The 10,212-nt window shown below is 40.6% G+C and overlaps 1 long non-coding RNA gene across 1 annotated transcript; it reads left to right on the forward strand.

Annotated features, from left to right (window-relative positions):
* Positions 1-9,063: 9,063 nt before the first annotated feature.
* On the forward strand, positions 9,064-9,974 carry LOC147459907 (uncharacterized). Its single transcript, XR_015187738.1, has 2 exons — positions 9,064-9,297; positions 9,410-9,974. It is a non-coding gene; the product is annotated as an uncharacterized LOC147459907 (long non-coding RNA).
* Positions 9,975-10,212: the final 238 nt, after the last annotated feature.

The following is a 10,212-nucleotide window of genomic DNA, read 5'->3' on the forward strand; positions in this document are numbered from 1 at the left end:
TTAGCTCGTCAATGGTGGGCTAGCCTTCGTGGAAATGGAGAAGCCCCAAGGACATGGAAAACTCTACGAGTTTCCATCATGCAGCAATTCCTTCCAAACGATACTATGGATAAAGTGCTTACCGAATGGCGCGGCTTGAAGCTTCTCTCTCATGAGTCTATCCACAAGTATGTAGACCAGTTTTGGGATTTACATCTGAAAGCTACTGTCTTTCAAAAGATAGACTTTGCCGAGCAAAGACAGAAATTCTGTGCGGGATTACATGAAGAGATGGCCGAATACATCAACTCTCAACGGCCTGGTACTATTACCGAAGTAATCCATCACACCATGGTTGCTTCACGCATCAATTTCCATCAAGGGGCTAGACGTAATGTCAAGCCCATGGAAAACAAAGATAAAAATGATGCAAAGGGGAAATCCAATGCTCAAAATAATTCCCAAGGCACTTCCAACAACAACAACAACAACAACAATCGGTCCAAGGAGAAGGGAGTTTACAAAGCTAAAAACAAACTCTCTCCTGAAGAGCTTGAAGCTTTTTGCAAGGACCATAAGTGATTCAAGTGTGGGGAGCAAGGACATGGCTATCGTTCTTGCCCCAAGAAGAATACTCGCAATGAGACTCCTAGAGCTTCCACCATCGAAGCTCCAAAAGAGGATGCTCATTGCAAAGGATCATCACTTTCCTATGCTTGGGGAAAGGTAAGAGAGCATGATGCCTTCATCTTGTTTGACCCTGGCTCTTCTCTAAACTTCATATCAATGGAGTTGGCCACCAAGTTGGGCATTCAAGCTTTTGAGATGGGAGATATAGTAACAGCTCATGCAGCTTTCAAGGGACAGCAAGCCTCCGTTACTCCCTTGATTGGGAAGTTGAGGCTTCATGTCCAAAGCTATGTCGATAAAGAAGACTTCTTCATCTCTCCTCTCCAACATGAGGATGTTATCCTAGGGGCGCCATGGTTTGATCGCATGGCAGCCAACATGAAGTTCCCTGAAAGGAAAATCTACTTCACCTACAGGGTAAAGAACATGTATATAGATGCTAGTGAGCATGGTCTCACTATTCCACTTGTAAATCCTCTTTCTTTTGATAAATCAATGAAGAGCTCAGTTTCTGCGTACATGATTTATGTCAAAAAGCTAATAATGTTTCATCAAATGTAAATGATAGGAATCAAGAAGAGTTAGACTTGTCTACTTTTCTAAAAGGATTCCAAGATGTGTTCATCGATGATATCCCTATGGACCTACCTCCAAAACGAGGGGATGATGACCATCGTATTGAGCTCCTTCCAGGAAGCTCACCGCCTAACAAACCTCCTTATCGAGTCTCACAAGCTCAACAAGAGGAGATTATGAGGCAAGTACAGGAATTGGTAGACAAAGGGATGGTGAGGCCTAGTTCCTCTCCCTTTTGTTCTCCAGTCCTTTTAGTGCAAAAGAAAGATGGTACATACCGTATGTGTGTGGACTATCGAGCACTAAACCATATCACTATCAAAAACAGATTTCCCGTGCCTCGGGTAGAAGATCTGTTTGATAAGCTACAAGGCTCTACCTACTTCAGTAGGATTGACCTTAAGAGTGGCTATCATCAAATAAGGATAGTGGATGAAGATATCCTAAAGACCGCGTTTCGGACAACATTTGGTCTTTATGAATATCTAGTCATGCCTTTTGGCTTGACTAATGCACCAGCTACTTTCAATCGTCTCATGGAGAAAATTTTTAGACCATATCGCAAATTCACTAGAGTGTTCTTTGATGATATCATCATCTACTCCAAGTCTTTGGAGGAACATAAACAACACCTCCAAGTGATTTTTCAAGCCTTGAGGGAGAACAAACTTTTTCTCAACCAAAAGAAAACTGAATTCTTCCTTCAAGAGATTCAATATCTAGGTCATATTATCTCTCACGATGGTATCCGTATGGATCCAGCAAAGTTAGAGGTAATAAAATCATGGCCTAACCCAAGGAACCTACATGAGCTAAGAAGCTTTATTGGTATGTGTGCATACTATAGACGCTTCATAACAAAATTCTCTCAAGTAGCAGGACCACTACACGACTTAACTAAGAAGGACGTTAAGTATGTATGGATTGCAAAATGCTTTTGAAAAGCTCAAAGAGAAGCTTACTTCCCAACCAGTCCTCGTGCTTCCAGATCTCTCAAAGCCATTTGAGGTCCAATGTGATGCTTGTGGTGATTGCCTTGGAGCAGTTTTGCTACAAGAAGGGCATGCCATATCATATGAGAGCTGAAGGCTCAATACTGATGAACGAGTGTTGGGCATTTATGAGAAAGAGCTTTTAGCTGTTCTACATGCCCTAGACACATGGAAGCACTATCTGTTGGGGACTCCATTTATCCTACGAACCGACCACCAAAGTCTCAAGTACTTCATGACGCAAACCAAGCTCTCCGACAAACAAATGAGGTGGGCAAATTTTCTTTCGCAGTTTAATTTCCATATTGCTCACATAGCTGGTAAGCACAATCAAGTGGACGATGCACCTTCACGACGACCAAAGGTCAATGCGGTGTCTATAGCTACTCACAATGATCTATCTTTTATGATAGATGAGTATGCTACTGACCCTGACTTTAGAGACGTAATGTCAGCCCTTGCTTTGGGGAAGAAAGAGGAACCATTCACCTTGCAGGATGGTTATCTTCTCCACCAAAATAGGCTATGTGTTACCCATTCCCTTCGTGAGAAAGTTATGTATGAATCCCATGCTCCTCCATATGTGGGGCATAGAGGTATTCAACCTACTCTCCGAGGAGTAGAGACGTATTTCTATTGGCCTACAATGAAAGTGGACATACAAGAGTATGTTTCAAAATGTGTAGTATGCCAAAAGACCAAGTATGATAGAGGGAAGCAACCTGGATTACTCCAGCCATTGCCTATTCCAAATTCACCATGGGAGAGTATATCCATGGATTTCATCTTTGGATTACCCAAGTCTATCCATGGGAATACATGAATATGGACAATAGTCGACAGGTTTAGCAAGCAAGCACATTTTATTCCCATGAAAAAGACTATTAAGGCACATCAAATGGCAACTCTCTTCATATCTCAGATTTTCAAGCACCATGGATTACCCACATCCATCGTGTCAGATAGTGATCCTAGAATGACCAGTAATTTCTGGAAAGGTCTCTTTGAAAATCTAGGAACAAGATTGAATTTCTCTTCGGCCTATCACCCACAAACGGATGGCCAAAGTGAGATAGCCAATCTTACGATACTCGATCTACTCAAGACTTATGTTACTGAAGTAGATCAACGCTCACAATGGGAAAAGTACTTACCTCTTGTAGAGTATGCCTACAATAATACTGTACATACTTCTACGGGGAAAGCACCTTTTGAGATCATTGAGGAAAGACCAAAAAGTCCCTTGCTGCTCAAAGTACATGGGAAGATCTTCGCCACCGATGAGTATAGCCGTGACCTACAAGAATCTTTTGAAAAGATTAAGGAGGATATATCCATCTCTCAACAAAGGCAAAAAGATGCTGCTGACAAGCACATAAGAGCTTTAATGTTCAAAGAAAATGATTGGGTCTTACTCAAATTTCCTAAGGCTCGATTACGGCAAACGACAGGCAAAAATCCTACGGGCCATCAAAAGTATTATGCTAAACTAGCAAAAAGATACTATGGTCCTTTCCAAATCTTGAAGCCCATCAATGAGATGGCTTATCAACTCAAGTTGCCCAACCATTGGCTTATACACAATGCCTTTCATGTAAGCCTACTTAAGCCCTATAAAGGAGAGCCACCAACTTAACCAATTATTGTAGACCCTCCCGAAGTTGAAGACCAAGAAGAGGTGCTACAACCCGAAGCTATTCTTCGGCATGAAGACAAGGTACTACGACATGGTAAGATTATCCGACGGTATCTTATTAAGTTCAAAAATTATCCTTTTGAAGATGCTAGATGGATGCAAGGAATACAACATAAGGATAGTATGAACCTTGTCAATGCTTACAATGCTGCATTAGAGTAAGCAAATGAACAGTTTTCTTTTAAAATGACTCATGTTTTTGTCTTATAAGACTAGTCCTCTTTTTAATTGTCCACAAATTTAACTAGTATGCATGCTTACAATCATGTTTGTGATGACGACGTCTCTCAAACACCAAGTAGAATTTGTCACTCTACTTTGGGAGAATGAAATGGACTAAAGAGTAGACATGCTTGCGGTAGCTATGTCTCCCAAGCACCAAATGGATTAGTCATCCATCTTGGAAAGATGTCGTAGGGTAAAAAGGGATCCTCTACCCGCTAAGTAAAATTGACTGATGACTACGGCTTTATCTCTTCTACCTCATAGTCGAGGACGACTATGATTTCAAGAGAGAGGTAATGTCATAAAATCTAATATCTAACCAACCCAAATGATTCTCTCGTTTTAAATTGATCACTTAATGTGGGAGAATAAACGGGAACAAGTGTTAAGATATAGATATGTGCTTATAGATCTATCTCAACACGGGGCCAATGGTAAAGGGGCCCAAATGAGAGATGGTCTATCAAAGAGCAAGGCTACCAAATGGAGCATAAGACCTTAGGGTTAGCTTCATTGAAGACCTCCAATAATGTGTGTAAAAGTCCTTTCACCTTAGGTAAGCTAGGGCTGAGCTTGAGGTGGGATCCCGGCCCAAGCTCGAGGTGCTTGTCGTGCTTGAGGTGCTTGTCGTGCTTGAGGTGCTTGTCATGCTTGAGGTGCTTGATTAAGATGCTTGAGGTGCTTGACTGGCTCCATGCTTGAGGTGCTTGACTTGCTGCATGATTAAGATGCTTGAGGTGCCTTGAGAAGCTTGCCTGAGATGCTTGTGGGAACACCCCCTACTTCAAGTGCTTTGTCATGCTTGATGACTAAGGGGCTTGCTCGTCCAAAGTCAAAAAGATCCCTACAAGGAGGGGGGCGAGCCTACAAGTGGGGGGGGATGAGAGAGAACACACACACACAAGGGAAGCCCCAGCTTGAAGAGGCAGCAAGGACACTTGTCAAGTTCCTCCTCATGTTGCCCTCATGGTGTGCCTGAAGCCTATTGGTTGGCCACCCAAGGGGTCCAATGATAATTTAGGATATTTAATTGATTGATTTTGCATTTATCAAGTCCTCTCTCTCAAAGGGGAAAGGGGGACACTTGTCCCAAGGCTACCCTTGTTGCTTGTAATGGCTCCTACTTGTGATTGGCTAGGCCTGGAGGGGTCCAATGAGCTTTCATCATGAGCTACAAGGGGGGGTCGACCATGCAAGCTAGGGGGTTTCTTAGGGGGTATACTCACCCACACACACTCATAATCACTCTCATTGTGTGCTATGCAAAGTGCAAGAGCTCCCTCTCCAAGCAAGTAGAGGTTGAGAGCCTACACCAACACTCTTGGCTATGGAGTGCAAATCCAACCAAGAGCCATGCTTCAATGCTTAAGCTTGCCATCTCCTTCTTCTTCATTACTATGCTATTATGTATGCTAGCAACAAGAGTATGATAAGTGAGGAACTACTTCTTTCTCCTATGAAATGTTTCTTCTTACTCTTCCCTACCCTCATTCCCTGCTAGCTCTGTCCACCTTCGAAGGTGTTTGAGGTCTTGGGAATGAGGCTTGGCATGGTTAAAGATTTCTTCAAGTTTATGTTATGCTATGTTTGTGATGCATGAAGATTTCCATCTTCATTGCATCACCTAGGTCACAAGGAACACAAAGATTGTATTGTAACAAGTCTCTCTTTATGGGAGAAATCATAATACAAATGCCTATTGGAGGGGGGACCGGCTCCACATAAATCCGGTCCTCAACTGTTGTCATGTTCCCTAAATTCTCTCTCTTGCAAAAGTATTGTTCATGCCAAGTTAACTAATTGCTATGATAATGTTGCTATCTTCAATTATGTTCACCCGCTATGCTCACAAAGACATTACTCAAAAGTATTCTCATTAATCTCCGCTACTCTCAAGTTAAATAGGCCAATTCCATTACATTGTATGTCCGCATCCAAGGCACACCTAGTATGACTACCTCATTGATATCTGTATAGACCATGGATAAAACTAATGTGGGCATTGATGGTCGTCAATAGTGATCGAAAATTTGATTTGGCCTAGGCTCACAATCTTCCCTCGGTTTTCGTTACATTTAATTTATCAATAGTGGTGCATTTGTCATGTTCATGTATGTAGAATAATTGATGACATTGGCTGTTGCTCTTGTGTCCACAAGTGTACAATCTATAGATATATTTGGAAGTTGTATTTTGATGTGTATGTCCATGTCTCCAAGGAAATTGTTAGCAGATGTCATGATGGAAATGTATATCATAGCTATATGTCACAAACAAAATAATGTCAATATTGGATGGGGCATCGAGACTCTTTGAGGTTGTCAATCCTCAAAAAAGTGAACCTAGCAAGCAAACCCATCAACGTCAAGCTAACCACCACTCCCATATATAAAAATCTACCTATATCCTATCTCATCGCTCTTGGTCATCACACCATTCAATGATTAAATAAATTCGAGTTGTCACAAAACTTTATGAAGCTATATTTGGCCTAAGGGGACAAGTCTACAAAGTCAAGTGGCAAAGTGAAAAGGTACAAAAATCATGATCCATCATGTACTAGGTCATGGAAAATTCAACAGGACAACATAAATAGCCCGCACTAAGGTTTAATAACACCCTCCTATGGTCAAAATGTCAAAAAATAGTGATTAAACCGCTCAAAACTAAAGATAAGACTCACAAATGTGTAGTTGCAAACCACACAAAACTTGAAATACTTACACTTAATTGAAAGAGCAAGAGGCAAGGAAAAAAAATGCAATCCTGAAAATTGAGTTTGGGTTACCGAATCATGAGAAAAATGGATTACAAGTTTGAGCAGAGTAGCCACTTGATAGTCGTATAGCAAAAGCTCTTCTTTTCCAAAAGATAATGCTCCTTTTCAAACTAAGGCTTTTGACTTTTATACCTAGGGCTTTCAAAATGGCCAATGGTCGGCCACTTTGGCTTTGAGTACATGATCAAATATTACATCTTAAGTTTTCCAACTTCTCGGATCAAATACATAGGCTGATTTACAAGGCTTCCCGGATAAATAAGATATAGTACATTAAAAATGTGTCTTGGGATAATGAGTCCAACTAGGAGGTGCCCGTCAGCTAGATCGGCCAAACACTTCCCCCTTCCTAGCCTTGTTGATGATCCAACATGATGAATAGATAAAGAATTCATCATGATGATCCAAAACATGATGAATAGAACATATAGCATAACTTTAAGCTCATATAGCATATATTCTTTGTATTCTCTATCTAGCATGTTTGCAATCCATTATAGGAGCTCATCTCTTGCATCCATTGTTTACTTTTCTTCTTCAAGATCTTGCATTCTTTCCTTGGATGATGTGCCTGGTAGGTCCAATGGGGACTGGTCAACACTTTCAAACTTGACGTGCCATGTTTGGGTGCTTAGTACATGTGTTGGTGTTTGGTGGAGTGTCCACAACTCCTTGGAAAAGATTGTGGCCTTCACTTGGTTCTGTCTACTGCATGGAACTTTTTGATGAAAATATTCGTAGGAATTTGTATTGATTTCTCATATGTGACATGGGATTTTTTGTTGGATGAGATGCCAACTATATCGTATGGAGCTGCTTCCCACTCCTTTTGTGCACATTGATGAGGCATCTTGTTAACAAAATTTAGCCTTTTAGTGTCCAAAAAATATTCAGAAAGTTATCAAAAAAGTCATTTTAGCACAAATTTGACCATAAATTGAAAAATGAGCATAACTTAAGCAAAAAAGATTCAAATTTGACAAAACTTCACTAGTATCTCTAAGATAACTATATGCACTAGGACCAACTGGTTCACATCATTTCTGAGCGAGGTACATGGATCGCGATCCATGTTGGAACACAGTTTTGAGTGATCTTTGTACTAATTAATTGAGTATGGTCAGGGGATGCTATGGATGCAAACTTTTGTGATTTGGATCTATGGTTTGATCATCAAGTCGAATTTTACATTTTTTTCTACAAACTTTGAGAATTTTGGGATTCTCACAAGGATTTTGGTTTTCAAATGACTTGAAAAATTAGGGTTGGACTTTATATGGCATGTGGGTTATGAGGACTAGGTTTTGGTCTATAAATCTAAAAAAGGTACATGAATCACGATCCATTTTGGACTAAAACTTTGTGGGTATGTTCCTATAGCATATCCTAGTACACTGGTGGAATGTTGTTAAATTTCGATCTAATTCCATCAGGTTAACCCAATTTCCCACCTTATGGCCATGTTTTCCTGGCTTTGACCATATGTGTTTTTTGGATCCCAATTTAATGCATTCCTATGGTGAATAGGTGTCAGTCTTTGTGATTCTGATGCTTGGATGCTAGACAACTCTTCCATATATACTTGTCCTTTAAATCCCATTGCAATCTGTGGTCCTTCTATCTTTGCTGTCAAAATTCACGCTTTGCCTAAGCAATTTTTGGTTAACTTTGACTCTTTGAGAACAATAACATTTTTGAACTCCACCTTAAGGTCTTCTTGTTCCAAAAACTCTGATTGTTAACACTTTAAGACTCTGAAGTTGCAAACTTTTGGGAGTTGACCAATCTTGCAATTTCCTCATTACTTGGCGCCTCTGACACTACAATACACTTGGGGATCAATTTTTGGTAATTCTACACTTGAGGGCCATGGATCACGATCCATGTTTGGAACCCATTTCTCATAAGACTTGTGGGGAAGCATCTAGGCATGTTCCTTTTGAGGGGTTTGCAAAATTTTCCTTTTCTTGTGCAAATGACCATTTTCAGATTGATAGTGTCCACTTTGTATGAAATTTGAGGATTGGATTTCCCAAGCCTTGATCTAATTGTCGACAACTCTTGGTTCCATTATGAGGTGTTAGGTGACATGGATCGCGATCCATGTTGGAGCAACTTTTCTCACTATTTTTACAGAAGTTGGTAGGTATTGTCTTTGGCATGTTACATGAGAAATCTTTTTGAATTTAGAGGTTGGGGAACATGGATCACGATCCATGTTCCACCACCAAATCACACTGTGCTGACATGGATTGAAAGCTTTTGGCTTGTTGACCTAACCAAATATTTTTAAATTTGGAGTGCGTTTACCCCCTCTAATGGCCTTAGAAAAAATTGCAGATTCTCAAGATTGATTTTGATTGACGTGGATTGTTTGGTGTTTTTTGTACTTTGTTGCTTACATACACGTGTTGAGGAAGGTAAGTAGATCATACATGTCAAATCTGGTGCAGATCTGTATCCCAAGTGCTTGTAGCAAGCAAGAATCCTCTCGTGCTCTAGGTTGCAAAGAGCTAACGCTATTTTATGCAGACCCGGATTTTACAGGTCACTAAAATCTGAAACAAATGCAACCTAAAGGTGCTCCTAACCGTGGGGAATCCACAACAAGTGGTGGAATGCAATTTTGATGCTCGGTTCACGGGTAACTCACCTTGAATGTTGTAGACGATGATGCTCGACGTTCATGCTATGTTCGCAATGTAGCTATCCATGCGACGCTCTTGTTGTGGCTACGCTGGTGCTCTTGATTTCACGATTGGACCACCATGCGGTGCGGTGCAAGCAAACAAATATGGCGGGAGAGAGAGAAGTGACAACGTACAGAGATAAGCTCCCAAAACTCTTCTATATTATGAATTGTCCTCAAAACCCTTACAAAAGTGCCTTTTATACCCTAGCTAAGGGTTTCAATGTACAAGGGGCATACATGGTCCAAAAAATGATGGGAACTAAACCATTTGATATGTATTTCTGTTAAGTACTATTTGGAAGTCCTTGGCTCAGTAATCCGCTTGGAAAAAAGATGACAATAAACTAATGGGTTAAATCCGAAAAATTCTATACATCATAAATTACAACAGCTTGACACTTTTGACTTAGGGATGTAGGGTTTGAATCTGCTACATCCGCATCAATCGTTGGCATCTTTCAACACTCCCCTCTCCTAAATCATGTCGTCCCTTACATGACTGTGTCAAAGCATTTTTCGATAGACAAGTAGTTGAAGTCCTTGTTGGTATTCTTTGGCTGCTTCTTTATCTGTGCTTGAAGAGAGCTGGGCAAACAGCTGGTGTTGCAGTTCTATTGCATGGTAACTGACAAACCTTGTACTA

The sequence above is a fragment of the Adiantum capillus-veneris genome, chromosome 4 (assembly GCF_014529385.1).
Source record: "Adiantum capillus-veneris isolate H3 chromosome 4, ASM1452938v2, whole genome shotgun sequence".
Classification (NCBI taxonomy): domain Eukaryota; kingdom Viridiplantae; phylum Streptophyta; class Polypodiopsida; order Polypodiales; family Pteridaceae; genus Adiantum; species Adiantum capillus-veneris.